Genomic DNA, 14,630 nt, shown 5'->3' with positions numbered 1-14,630 from the left:
GCGGCCTGAGCACTTCTTGCCCCCAACTCCATACTAAGGCACTCTGCATGGATTTCCCTGTAACATCAAACTTTAGAGCGTATTTGGTGTTAAAAGAGACCAGGGCAGAAGGCACTTCCAGGGCTAGCTGGGTTGGCTCACAGGAGGTTCCACCCCTCCTGCTGGGGAAGCTGCCCTTGCCCCTTTGGGCCAAGGAGGTTGAGCAGAGGTCAGTATGAGGTAGAGCCCTTGCTTGGCATGAAGGGAAATTCCTGTGCCCTAGCTGAACCCCTCCAAGGAGCCCTGACTCATTTGGGGACGAAGGCTCCAATGCCCTGTGGGTTTCTGTGGTGGCTGGGGGCAGGGGAAGACAGGGTGTGTAGATTAAGAGCACTGGGGATGAGTGGAGACTTTTGTTTTCGTTTTTGGAACTTGGCTCTTTTTCTGCCGGAGTCCAGCTTCACGGAAGAAACGAGGTTGGCTGAGATGGGAAGAAGGCCCAACTCCTAGCCAGCGAGGTGCTGGGCGTGGCCACAGTGGAAGGAACGTCAGGTTAGACTTCAGGAATAACTTGAAGTGAGGACAGTGGGGCACATGTCTGAGCTGAACCACAGCAGCTGGTTCCCTGGATGTTTCCCACCGTAGATCCCTCCCTCCCTCCCGCTAAGGCTGGGGAATGTAGGCTGGCATTGGGGCAGAGCTGGCCAGAGGCAGAGTGACCCACTGCAGGTGGTGGGCATCTGAAAGCTCTAGAGAGGAGGAAGGGTTCAGGCCTCAGAAGACATTGTCCCCAAGCCAGGCCATGGGTAAGGGATTTGAGTTAGAAAACCACAGGCGAGAAGCCAGTCCCTCATTCAGCCCCTCTCCCAAGGCCTGTCTTCATGCTTTTCTTCTTCTGGCCTGTAGACCATGGAGAGGCCAGGGGGAGCCGCAGCTGCTTCCCCATGTGTCTGGAGCAAGAGGCCCACTGGACTGATGGGCAAAAAGGGTGGGAGATGTGGTTGTAGAGCCAAATCCCCTGAGGCAGCGGAGCTGGGGGGCGGCCAGAAGAGGAGCAGGGGGTGCGGGAGCCTGTGTTCTTTGGCCAGAGCCCTCTGCTCCAGGCTTTCAGCCCTCAGGTGAGTAGGTGGATGGGGCTGATTGAATGATGATCCTGTCCCTCCCCCTTCTGGGGGCCCTTGGCCTTGTGGGTAATGCAGGAGCTGAACTCTCCAGCACCCCCACCCCAGACAGCAAAAGCAAACTGTGGATAGGAGGTGAGGGGGAGGATCAGGAGATGGTGTGAAGGAGATAGTTTACTCAGAAGCATGGGTGAGGGGCAGGGAAGAGGACAGTGCCCCCTGGTGCTGGCCTTACTGGTGTGCCCAGCACACTCGGAGAACTACCTGGGCATTAAGAGAGCCCCTTGCCTGAGGACAGGAGGGACTGAATGGGACTTGGTATAGGGGGTCTCAGTGACCACCCCACTGAGTCTTCAGAGCTCAAGGATTTAGGTGTCTGGTCTCAGGCACAGACCTAGTCCCCCACAATGGGCACATGTGGGTCTCTTCTCACTGTCCTCCAGACTTACCCCGTCACACTTAGCTCCTGATGCATGAAGCATATGGACAGTGCCAGTCACACACACACACACACACACACACACACACACACACACACACACCCTTCCTCACCAGGCTCCCAGTGACACCCACCTGCAGTAACACACTCTGTTCAACATACAGGGTGTGTACACACACAGTCTCACACGACCAGGAGCACAGTGCCACATAAGTATGTCCCAGGTGCCACAGGAACATAGGCATGCACCACTATGCATTCACACACGATTCCATGCAGACCCAGGAAGTGCACACCAACACATGCGTGAAGTCCCACGTGCACACAGACATGCGCTCCTGGCTTTGTCGCTGACCCCATTATCCAATGGTGTGCTGGTAAATGCGCAACAGGGGGCTCTCCCGTTTCAGTGGCCACTGTGACAGCGCGGACGGTTGGGAATAGATGCACACAATCAGTTCCAGCCCATCACTCTGTTATCTTTGTTGTTTTTAAATCCTCACCCAAGGATATTTTCCCATTGATTTTCAGATAGAGTGGGAGGGAGGGAGGGAGGGAGAGAGAGACATTGATGTGAGAGAGACACATCAATCGGTTGCCTTCTGCAGGACCCTGACCAGCGCTGGGATGGAACTGCAACCGAGTTACGTGCCCTTGACTGGAATCGAACCCCCAACTCTTTGGTCCATGGGCTGATACTCTTAACTGCTGAGCCAAACTGGCCAGAGCACTTGGTTATCTTTTGTAGAAATCACATGATAAACCTTAAACACAGATGGGCAGCCCCCAGGAAGGCTGCACCTGGGCAGCAGTGACTCATTTGGGCAGCTTTTCTCCCCATGGGATGCTTCCTCTTCCCTAGCTTCTCATACTCCCCAATCCTGTCTAGACCCCACTTCCTGTCCCTCTCACTTCTCTGTCTCCTTCCCTGTCACTCTAGGCTGTGAGCTGTCCCTTGCTCCTTCCTGTCTCTCCCTGCCATGGCCACCAGGAGGGTGACAGGCCCATAGATCATTCAGGCAGGCTTCCAGGAGGAAGAGGTCAAGGAGATGCTATCTTGTTCCTAGACAAATGCTAAACCTCTCTGTGTCCAGCTGCTAATGTATCTGCCTCTGTGTGCCTGGCCCAGCCCTGGTTACTTCATGCTTCTCCCTGGTCATCGGGACGAGTCTGGTCAACATCGAAAATCTCCAAGGGGAGAGGATTTGCTCCTTGTGGTGGTGAGGGTGACAGTGAGGAGGGGTGGTTCGGGCCTGTTCTGCACGAGGACCTCGTCTCACCGAGCTCTAAGAACATTGCATCACTTTTCAAAGCTTCCGCTCCTCAGTTTGAAAAAAAAAAAAAAATGCAGGGACTGGACCAGGTCGTTTTAATTTCCTTCTTGGCTCTGACATTTTGGCTTTCTATATTTCTGAGATTCTTTTAAAATCTATTCTGTGAAAAGTAGACCTCATTGCTGATCCTGATCCTCTCCACCCCCAGATCATGAGGGAGGTGAACAGATGTGGTTTGGGGACTGGGGGGCAGTGGGTGCCATAGCAGGAGCTGGAGGCTGGGCCTGGGCACCTGTAGGTTTGAGTTTGGGGCCTGGCAGGCCATGTACATTTGGGGACCTTCCAGTAGCCTCTGTTGTTATTGCTCTGGCTCCTGAATTATTCCTGCCACACATATAAAAGAAGAAAAGGGGTGGGGAAGGCAGAAGGAAGGGAAGGGAGGAAGGAAAGAAGGAAGGGAGAGAAGGAATGGAAGGAGGAAAAGAAAGAAAGGAAAGAAAAATGAAACGAAACAGAAAAGAGTTCACCTGGATCCAGTAAGCAGCCCGCCTAACCAGTAAAGTCACCATGGGGCCTTGGCCAGTGTGGCTCAACTGGTTGAGCATCAGTCCATGCACCAAAAGGTCACTGGTTTGATTTCTGGTCAGGGCACATGATGCCCGACTTTCAGGTTTGATTCCCCAGTAGGGGGCGTGCAGGAGGCAGCCAATGTTTCTTTCTCCCTCTCACTTTCTCTCTAAAATCAATAATAAAAACATATTTTTAAGAAATGTCACCATCGGGACATGAATGGGGTGGGGGAGAGAGGTATTCCTAGTTGTCACAAACCATTCCAGTATGAATCTGTGAGGTGGGGGCAGTTCGGGGCCGTCCTGAGCTTGGGCTGAGTCCTTCCAGAGCAGAGCTGACTGTCCTGGGCAGGGGCTGGGGTCCCTCCCCTCTGCTCAGGCTTGCTGCCCGTCTTTGTTGCTCCTTCTGAAAACAACTGAAACCACAAAATTGGCTTGTGGTTGGGTGAATATCAGTCACTGCTACTCAGCTTGGCTTCCTAGGATGACTAAGGGAGTTGGAAGCCCCTTCTGTTAGCCCCCAAATTTTCAAAGGAGTCAGAGACAGAGATAGAGAGGGGCTTCCTTTGGAAGCTTTTGTTGGTGGCTGAGCTCCCAAAGCAGGGCTGCTGGCACTGGGTTCTAGCGTATCTGTGGGTCCAGGGATGTGGGAGGTCACCAAGGTGGGAGTAACATTATTCTAGGGCTGCCTCACCCAACAGTTTGGAGTGGAGAGGGGATAAGGATTAGGCTCTTTGGGTCCCCAAAAGTCTCCTGTCAATCCACCTCTTCCAGCGCCAATTCTCAAGGGAGCTAAGAGCTGAGTTGGTGCAGAGGGTGGGACGGGGCACAGTGGGTCACGTGAGCAGAGCCTGGGCATCAGCCTGGCAGCCCAGATGGTGCCTGGGCCTGGGACCAGAGCCCTCCATTGGAATTCCCCTACCTTCCTCCCAGATGGTGTGTGACCTGGAGACAGTCCCCTCCCCAATCTCGGCCAAGTTCCAATAGTGCAGGCGGGGGTGGTGAGATGGGAGAAGCCAGGCTGTGAGTTCGAGAGCCCAGCTCCCCCAGCCCCCAAGCCCAGGCCAGGGTCATCTAGAGTTTGACAGGGCCTACCTCTCTGTCCTTCCCAGAGTTAGGAAGATAGGACTCAGGTGATCCTGAGTTTGGGGTGCAGGTGGGGTAGGTAAGAGAAACTTCCTTGTTTCTTCTTATTTAAAAAATTGTATTTATTGATTTGAGAGCAAGAAACATCTATTTGTTGCCCCACTTATTTATGCACTCATGGGTTGATTCTTGTATGTGCCCTGACCAAGGCTCGAACCTGAAACCTTGGCGTATCAGGACAACACTCTAATCAACTGAGCTACCTGGCCAGGGCCTCTCCTTTTTTCTTCTTGATATTAAACCGCTCTTGGGCCCTGGCTGGTTTGGCTCAGCGGTTGGAGTGTTGGCCTGCAGACCAGAGAGTCCTGGGTTCGGTTCCCGCCAGGGGCACATACCAAAAAAAAAAAAAAGTAAACCGCTCTTGGCCCCTTTCCCTACCTCCTCATTCATGTGCATCGGTGGTAGCCAGTGCTAGGGGAGAAGGCCCCATCCTCTCATCTCAATGTTATGTAAAGTGGAATAAAAGCATCCTTTAGAAAATTTTGCCATTTTATTGATTCTTTTTTTTTTTTTTTTTAAATCCTCATCCGAGGACATTTTTCCATTCTTTGTACAGACAGTGTGGGAGGGAGAGAGAGGAAGAGAGAGAGAGGGAAACATCGATGTGAAAGGGACACATCGAGTGGCCGCCACCCGCACGACCAACCAGGGCCGGGGACAAACTGCAACCGAGGTACGTGCCCTTAGCGGGAACCGAACCCGGGTCTCTCAGGACCACAGGCGGATGCTCTAACCGCTGAGCCAAACCGGCCAGGACCATTTTATTGATTCTTAACATTTCAAAGGAAGAAGTGTGTTTGCCCTGCAAATACATGTCCAGACATGTCTCCAGTCCCCTCACCACCCCAATCCCCATCCTCACCCGTACCCATAGAGAATGCTAGAAGTACCTGGGCATTCCAACTATCTGATCCTCTCATTTTCTCTGAGCTTAGAAAATGGACCCCACCTGGGGCAGGAGGCTGGGTTCTACCCCAGCTCAGTTTTCCCTTTTGCTGACTGTCACTAAGCTTCAATTTCCCCTACTTGAGATGAAAGACTTGGATTCTTTCAGCGCTGAACTTTTGCGTGTCTGTGATCCTGGAGAAGAAGGAAAAGGTAGTCATTCCCTGACCCCGTCTTTAGGCACCGCTCTCACCGTGGTTCTCTCTTCCCAATGACCAGCTGCCCCCACTCCTGCCCTCCACTCTCTTTCTGACTGTCTATTGTCTCAGTTTCTCTCTCCTGCTTTCATTCTCTGTCTCTCCATCTCTCTTTCTGTTTCAGCTCCCTCTCCTCCGCATCTTGCCCACAGGATGGGGGTGAGCACATGTGAGGTCTTCAGATTGTTGACTCCCCAGAATGTAATTTTCCCACAGAGTGAGACCCTCCCCCAAAACACTGCCCTCACCCAGGGTCTGCAAGCTGGGTTCTGATGACTGGGCTTTATGTTTATTTGAGCCTTTGAGCAGGCGGGAAGTTTGAGGGTCAGCATGACCTGTCCCCATCAGCCAGGGTTAGGAGGTCCCCTGGTGGGAGGAAGAGGTGTCAGTTTCCTGAGATGAGAAGTGCTTGCCTCCTCATTGATCCCGGACCCCTTGATCCTTCCGGAGATCCGAAGGGCTTCTTCTCACTTAAGGAGGAGTCTGTTTAATGTCCCAGGATACAAGGTGGGGAGCTAGGTATCAACCGGACTTGTGATGCTGGGACCAGCAGACAGCACATATAGATAAGGGACATAGGAAGAACATGTGTATGGACAAAATGTATGTCACTCATAGGCATGCCAGAGGCATGACACTCCCTTCTCCATCCCACCCTCACCCTTGGGGGCAATGGGGATCCACCCAATAGCAATCTCTCTCTCTCTCTCCCCCTCTCCCTCTGCCTCTGTCTCACACACACACACACACACACACACCTCTCTCTCTCTCACACACACACACCTCTCTCTCTGTCTCATACACACACACACACACCTCTCATACACACACACACCTCTCTCTCTCACACACACACCTCTCTCCCTCTCTCTCACACACACACACACACACACACCTCTCATACACACACACACACCTCTCTCTCTCTCTCTCACACACACACCTCTCTCCCTCTCTCTCTCACACACACACACACACACACCTCTCTCTCACACACACACACCTCTCATACACACACACACACCTCTCTCTCTCACATACACACACACACACCTCTCTCTCTCATACACACACACCTCTCTCTCTCTCTGTCTCATACACACACACACTCCTCTCTCACACACACACCTCTCTCTCACACACACACACCTCTTTCCCTCTCTCTCACACACACACACCTCTCTCCCTCTCTCACACACACACACACCTCTCTCCCTCTCTCTCACACACACACACCTCTCCCTCTCTCTCTCACACACACACACCTCTCTCACACACACACCTCTCATACACACACACACCTCTCACACACACACACCTCTCTCTCATACACACACACCTCTCACACACACACACCTCTCTCTCATACACACACACACACCTCTCTCTCATACACACACACACCTCTCTCTCATACACACACACACCTCTCTCTCACACACACACACACACACCTCTCTCTCTCACACACACACACACACACCTCTCTCTCTCTCTCTCACACACACACACACACACACACACACACCTCTCTCTCTCTCTCACACACACACACACACACACACACACGCATACTATGCTCCAGCTCTCTGGTGCACACACATCCGAGGAGGAGCTAGAGGAGCGGGACTGGGGAGCTGGGCTGAAAGCAGGGAGGGGGGGGACAGGAAGGCAAGGTAGCTCCACCCCCACCCGTGCACGTGCCTACCCTCCTCCTACCGTCCGGTAGCTCAGAGGTCTCTGCCCCCTTGACTTTTCCCAGCTTCGAGGAAATACCTCCCTTTAGGGGAAAGCGAGAGATCTTGAGGGGAAGCAGGGGAAGCACTGACTCGGGCAGGGGCATGAGCCTGATTTTCCAGTCTGGGGCGGGGCGGAGGGAGATGGCACTGGGGACGCCCAGGCGGTGGGGCCTGACTCAGAGCCAGAACCTCAGAGTTCCTCCGCTGTATTGTCGTCGTCGGGGAACAAGAAGCCACCAGGTTTATAAGAAACTGCGATTCATCTCTGCCCCCTACCACCCCTGTGCAAAGGATCAAGGTCAGACAGCGCGTGCAGGAAAAGGACCCTGCCTCAGATTATCCTTTTGAAGTCTTTCCTGGATTTGTTACAGAAGAATGACAGGCTTAGGAGTTTCAGATCTTGAGAAGAGTCTGGGGCCAGGGGATGGGGACCTGGATTTCCCCATATAAGTTGCCAAGGAAAGCCCCCTCCTCACTCCCAAAACATGAGTTCTTAAGCCCCACATACAGGCCCAGAGCTACTGCTGAGGCTGCAGCAGAGGCACACGGGGGTCCCCAGAATCATAGGCTGTCAGGGTGGCATGGAGAAGGGTGGAGTAGCTGGCAGCTCCTGCTGGCTCTGCTGTCCCCTCTTGAGCAGCGGCTCACAGGTCCCTAGGTGAGAAGCAAGGAGAGGAATGCAGGCTCTATTCGCTGAGGCCATGGACCTGGGAGTGGGTAGAGGAGGCAGGGCAGGGGTCATGCCCCTGGTGTCTTCCTCCCAGGCTTAAGACCTGCCCAGGACACACCCCCACCCCTCTCACATCCCCTCCCCCAGCCGGACAGAAATACCTAACAGCTTGGATGTGTGGCAGGAGGCCCACTTGCCAGGGGCAGGGAGATCGGGGAAGCGAGGGGCCCGCTGTCCGGACCCCTGCACCTGGAAACCAGGACTCCTGGGTTCTCCCATCTGGACCATTTTCCTCCACTGCCGCCAGGCTGTGTGTCTGAGCCAGTCCCTGCCCCTTTCAGTTCTTCAGATCTGCTTCCCACCCCTCCTGCCCCGGAAGTGGGAAGGGATTTGCTGAGTAATGAGGTTCAGTTCTGCAGGATCATCAGGCAGAAAAGGACTGACTCCCCGAAGTACCGGGAATGCTCACCAGGTGACCTGGGGAGGCCTTCCAGTCTTGCCTTTCTTCAGAAGAAGCAGAAGGACTCTGAGCTGGAACTGGGTTGGTAGGACACCTTGTGAGGAGAGAGGGATAAGGGATAAAAATAACAGAGCATCAGTTTTCTCATCTGCACAACGGGAAGAACAAGAGTCTGCTCTCTGCGGGGCAGGCATGGTGCAAACATACGGGCTCAGCACTGGGTCACCAGCTGTGTGACCTTGACAAGGTACTTAACTTCTCTGTACCTCAGTTTCTCCATCTGTAAAACAGGGACAATAACCTCTGTCCAGCATTGTCAAGTCTAATGTAATAAAGAGGATGAATTGTCGGGGTGGGGGTGGGGGATAGTCAGGAAGAGCAGATCTTTCCAGTTTCCAAACTCAGTGGGAGTAAAGAATGAGACAGAGTACAAGCTGGACTTGGCAATATGTCCAGGATAGTGGGAGCCTCAGAACCCTAGTCTATAGCCTGTTCCTGGGTCCTGAGCCGTGGTGGTGAGGTCAGTGTGCGTGTGTTATGCAAAGACCAGGGGCCCAGTATCTTGACTCCCAGCCCCTGGTCCAATTGCTAAGAACTTGCCTGATCATAACCACCCAGGCAACACATCAGACTCTGGTGCCAGTAACTGGAGAGAAGTGGAGGAGGTCATGTGGAGGGGGCAGTGATGGGCAGCCACACCAGCTTCATGCCCCCTGTGGTTGGAGGTGGGGGTCCAGCGACTGTCTCTGGGGCCTGCACAGAGCACCAGCTGCCCATGGCCCTGGTGGAAGGAGGCTGGCAGGACGCCTTGTGACACTTCCTGGGTAACTGACGGGGGGTGGGCAGCAGACAACATGCTCCGGGGAAATCTCAGACTTTGTGTCAGAGCAGATCTGTGTCTGGGGTGGTAAGTGGGGTTAAACTCAAGGTCAAACCTAGCCAATCCATTTCCACACCAACATGGCCTTGGGTGCCCTTCCTTTCAGTGGCTGGGACCCAGGTGCCCACTCAGCTGGAGATGACACTGCCAGTGCCTGGTTTGTCCCTCTGCTGCAGGCACCAGGTCGCCTGTGCTTTCTGCCTGTGCCTGGGATTATGAGGACCAGAGCACATGGAGATCCCAGGCCTCCCTTCCACTCCCAAACTGCAGGTGCTAATCTCTCCGTGAGCTCACAGAGGAAAAGAGATTGTGCTGCAGGAGGAGGAGGAGCTGTGGGAAGACACTGAAAGAACTTCCCAACCTGGAGTGGGTGAGGTGGGAGTGGCTCTGTGCTGCTTAGCTAGAGGGGACACTAGGGTGTCTCAGAGTTCTGTAGAAGCCAGACGTCGCTTGGCCTCCGTCTGATGTCCTAGAGATCATCTCCCTGCCCCAGGCTCCTGGTCTCCTCCCTCATTTCTCCTTGCTCGCTGCCTTATGCCTTTCCCAGGCCACTGTTACGTTTCGTGGCAAGAGCTGAGAAGGAGGAAAGGGGGAAGGGGGAAAGGGATCTCTGAGAAGTAGCTGGAGGACCAAAGTGGACTCCGAGCAGGGTGCAGAGTTGGCAGGATGTCAGAAGGGAATCGGTGGTAGGTAAATTTATTCAAAGGGGCAAGAACTATAGAATAAGTCAGCAAGCCACCTTTGTCGCAGGGGGACCTGACGCTAAAAGGTACAAAGGGCCTCCTGAGGGGACAGTAGTCTTACTGTTTCTGGAGCAGAATTTTATACGTATTGTGGGTGGGGTGGGGTGGACACAGGAAGAGCGGCGTCTTTCTGCCTCTGAGGAGGAAGATGGTCCAACAGGAGGGCCCAGGTGGACTGCAGGTAGAATTCCAAAGTGTCCCCATGAGACAGGGCTGAGGGAGACAGCGGGCCGGCTGCTGGGCCTGCAGCCTTCTTGCCCCCACTCCTAGCTCACCCACCCCCTGCAAACACTCCGCAGCCCCCCCCCCCCCCCGCCCCGGCCTTTGGCCCGCAGCCCTGGGGAAGCTAAGTGGCACTCTCACCACGGACCAGTGCCGGCTGCGGCTTCTTCCCTCTGACCTACTTTTTAACCATCTGATGGGATTTTCACCCCCCCACACATACACCAAAGCCCTGGCCCCGTCAGCTCTACCACGTGTCAAAACTGCCGCTGTCACTTTGCGTTGGTTTCTCAGTCCAGCCAGCCCCTTCCCCAGGGCCTGAGAGCGCTGGCTAATTATCCAGCTGCTGAGCCCCCACCCCCCTACCCTGCACCTCCACCCCCAGCCCCAACAGAGGGGGCCCGGGACCACTGGGAGGAGAATCTAGGGCTTCCTCACCCTCCTGCTGCAAGGCGGGAAGTCCTTCCTGCTATCTAACTTCCATCCCTCCCTCTGTCCTGCCCCTCAGATGTTGGTACTGGAGGGGACTTTGGGATATTCCTCGAGGGACAGAAAGAGGCAGCCAGTGTCTTGCCCTGGGTTTTGGGAAGTCTTCTGCCCCACTCCCCACCTGCTCTCCCACCGAGTTCTAGAGGATGGTGTCTGCTGACCGCCTCGTTTTACACAGCAGAAAACTAAGGCGCAGAGAGGGAGCTCCGAGCCCAAGATCATCAGGGTTAGTGGTGGCGTCGGGATCAGAACCCAGAGCTTTCTGTCCGTCTCTCCATTTGCTCTAGATCCTTCACATTTGACATCTGTTTCTGTTTCTGTGCAACTCTGCCCGTGTACCCCCGACCAGTGTGTTCCCTGCCATGCCCCTCTGTCCCTTGCCCACTGACGTGGCAGAGCTTCGTCTTGGTATTTCAGGGCTGTCCAGCTTGCTTCAGGCACCACTTAAGAAAGGGGCTTGTCCCTTCATCGCTTCTCCCTGTGTCCCCTTCCCTACCCCTCTTTCATCCATCCCTGGTCCAGTCCATAAGTCTGTCCCCATTTTGTTCCCACCCTACACTGTTAACCAGGTGCACAAGCCAAAGGCCTCAGGCTAGAGGCAGACAGGCCCCGGGCAGACTCACAGATGGGGACCCAGTTCCAGACAAACAGACAGACAGACATGCAGCAGGCACACTGAGACCTGGATAGACCTGAAGACACTGATAGAGAGAGAGATGTGGAGATATAGAGACATAAACAGACTCAGAGCCCCAGAGAAAGCAGACAGACAGACAGACACAGAAAGATAGTTATGGAACCTACACTGGGGACAAGCAGGCAGAGATTTTACAGATCCCAAAGATAGAGTGGGATGTAAAGAAGATACACTGTGACGCAGGCAGGAACACAGGGACCCAAAGAGAGACGCAGAATCAGACAAACATAGCAGAGAAACAGAGACTCAGAAGTCCCGAGAGGCTAGTCGAGTCACAGGGCAAACAGGGATACGTGTGGCTCACAGGAAGCCAGGAGAAGGACTTGGTGAGAGAGGGGGCTGAGCAGGAGCTGTTTCTCTGTCCTGTGGCCAGAGGCCACGTGGAGTGGCCTTACATGGGATGCCTGCCCTGGCGGAGCCTGACTGTGCCAGGGCGCTGTGCTGCCTCCAAGAACAGAAGATGGGGAGCAGAGAGGAGCCTGGCTGCGAAGGGGTTAACCCCTGGGCCTGTATCCCACTCAGCAACCCCCCCACCCCAGCTCCCTTTACCCAAAGCTCTGGGTATTCCCCCTACCCCCACTCCTGGTAACCAGACCCTGCTTCCTGCCTGAGATTAAGGGCCTGTCTACTGAGATTCCCCAGGAAGGGGGGTGGGGGGGGGGACACAGCCTCTCCCCAGGGCCTCCCTGAAGCTCCACTTGCCTGTCCCTCACCTGGCATGCCCTGTGATCGCAGAGGTGCTCAAGTGCCCAGCATCTTAACCCTGCTTCAGGAGGGCGCAGGAACCCTAGCCTGGGAGCACAGTGGGGGTGGGGTGCTGCGTGGGTGTGGGGTAGAGGTCTTGTGTGAAGAGCTGGGCCTGGGTGAGAGTGGTTAAAGACAAGAGAGAATAGATGAGACAGGGAGATAGGACGCCCACCGAGGGAGAAGGACTAAAATGCAGAGGGACCCAGGCGTGGCCTGGAGCCAAAGGGTAAGGACTGCCCAGTCCTGAAGAATGTGTGGGGTGGGGAAGGGTGAACCAGCCTGGACGGGAGAATCCAGAGCCCTTGACCTTGAGAGGAGCCCACACTGACCACCTGGTGCTGGGTGTTGGGGACTCGGAACTCCTGCAGCTGTCATGGGGGGAGGAGGTTCTACAGGTGCCTGTCGCTCCCCTTCTGCCCTCCCTGGCTATTAATCCGATGGTTCCGGCCATGCTCTCTGAGGGACTGGCAGTCTGGACCGGGAGGGGGGTGTTCAGGGCGGGTGGGGGTGAGCCAGGCAGATGTCCAAGGATCTCGAAGAGGCTGGCTGTGGGACAAGAGAAGGAGGTGCTGATCACGGGAATTTGCCTAGCATAACTGTGTGAGGGGTGCACTCTGGGTGATGCACGAGCAGCAAAGACTGGTGTGATGCGAGTCCACACCTCAGGTGCAAATGGGCTGAGGGGCTCCAGGACTCCCGCCCTTGTGGTCACCTTTGGAGGAGCTCTTGGGGGCAGAGGCTAGGGCTAATTTCTCTGTGATCCCAGAGTCCTCAGGGCCTGGCCCATCCCAGCCCTCGGTGCAGGATCCACAGGAATGGGTGTGTGCCTCAGGAGGGGAGGTCTTACAAAGAGGTTCCCTTTTGGAGGCTGGAGGATGGATCTGAAGGAGCTTTGTGGGACCAATGGATGCCCCAGGGAGGAACGGGAAGACACAGGCAGCTTGTGGGAGAGGAAAGAGGACACAGCTCAGCACAGCCTGCTCCTCTCCTCTGCTCTGCCTTCCCACAGAGCCCCGCCTTTACCCTGCCTCACACCTCGCTTGAGACCCAGTTCATCCCGGCAGACGGTCTGTTAGCTCCTTTTACCAGAGAAGTTAAGGTACTTGGACAGGCCGCACAGCCAGGGAGGGCTGGAACTGGGGTTTTAAGCCTGCTGCCCTGTCCCCCTCTGCTGCAGCCTCCTGTGCCCACAGGACCCGAGGTGTCCCTGCCTCTGTAGACTCCCTCTCACTGCTCAGCTCCCGCTCTTTTCCTTCTCCTCCTGGTGGCCTGAGACTTTCTCACTGAGTCATGTTCTGGGTTTCTGACTTTGTGGTCCCTGTCCCTCTCCACCTCTAAATTTCTCTTTCAGAAATGCAGCCCAGGCCTCTCACTGTGCTCGTGCTTTCTTTTCCTGCCTCGTCCCCAGCACACTTCCCCCAACTCTCACTCATCTACCCTCTTACAGCCTCATGGGCTGTGCCCGGCAGGCTGGAGGGACACAATCCTCGGTGCTGGTGGCCCCGTGCCCCGAGTCTCCACTAACACCCATCTCCTCCCCAGCTCCCCGTGTCCTTGCGCTCAGCCTCCCCCACACCTGGCCTTCCCATATCGGCCCTTTTAAGAGCCTTCTGGGTCCCTGGGGGAGCTCAACACTCCACACATTTTAAGGAGAGAGCCCAGGTGGCCGTTAGATTGGTGAGGAATCTAGCGTCTGGTACTGGAGCTTCTGTAAGAAAGTCTTCTCGAAGCCCCTAGCAGCCTGTAGCAGCCCTGAACCCTCCCCACGCTGAGGAGCGCACAGCAAGCAAGGTCAGGGCGCACTGACGGTCCTATGGTGGGCACGGCTTGGAGATGGGAGAGCAAAGTGGGAGGGGCCTGAGAGTGGGATGCGTGGCCTCCCCGGGGTCCAGTAGCACCTGGTCCAGGGCACGGATTCTGGGGACTGGCCACAGGCCTGGGAACCACAATCTCTAGAGGCAGATCTCAGGAATCCCCATTGTAACAGCTTCATGGCACAGCCTGTAACCCACAGGTATGACAGTGCAGTATGACAGCAGGGAGCCTTCCTCATTTTGAGTCTTGATGGAAACCGGCTTGAAAAGGAGCCTTGAATACAGAGTGGACACAAGGTGAAGAAAACTGGTGTCCAGGCTAATGGGTTAGGGACAGTTTTCTGTTTTATCAAAACTTTCTTTTTTTGTTTGTTTGTTGATTCTCACCAGAGGATATTTTTTCCACCGATTTTTTTTTTTTATAGAGTGGAAGGAAGGGTGGGAGGGGGAGTAGAGAGAGAGAGAGAGGGAGGGAGGGAGAGAGAAGAGAGAAACATCA

Source organism: Molossus molossus, unplaced genomic scaffold (assembly GCF_014108415.1).
Source record: "Molossus molossus isolate mMolMol1 unplaced genomic scaffold, mMolMol1.p scaffold_m16_p_19, whole genome shotgun sequence".
Classification (NCBI taxonomy): Eukaryota; Metazoa; Chordata; class Mammalia; order Chiroptera; family Molossidae; genus Molossus; species Molossus molossus.
The sequence above is the reverse complement of the archived record's forward strand: the minus strand, read 5'-3'. Positions refer to the sequence as shown.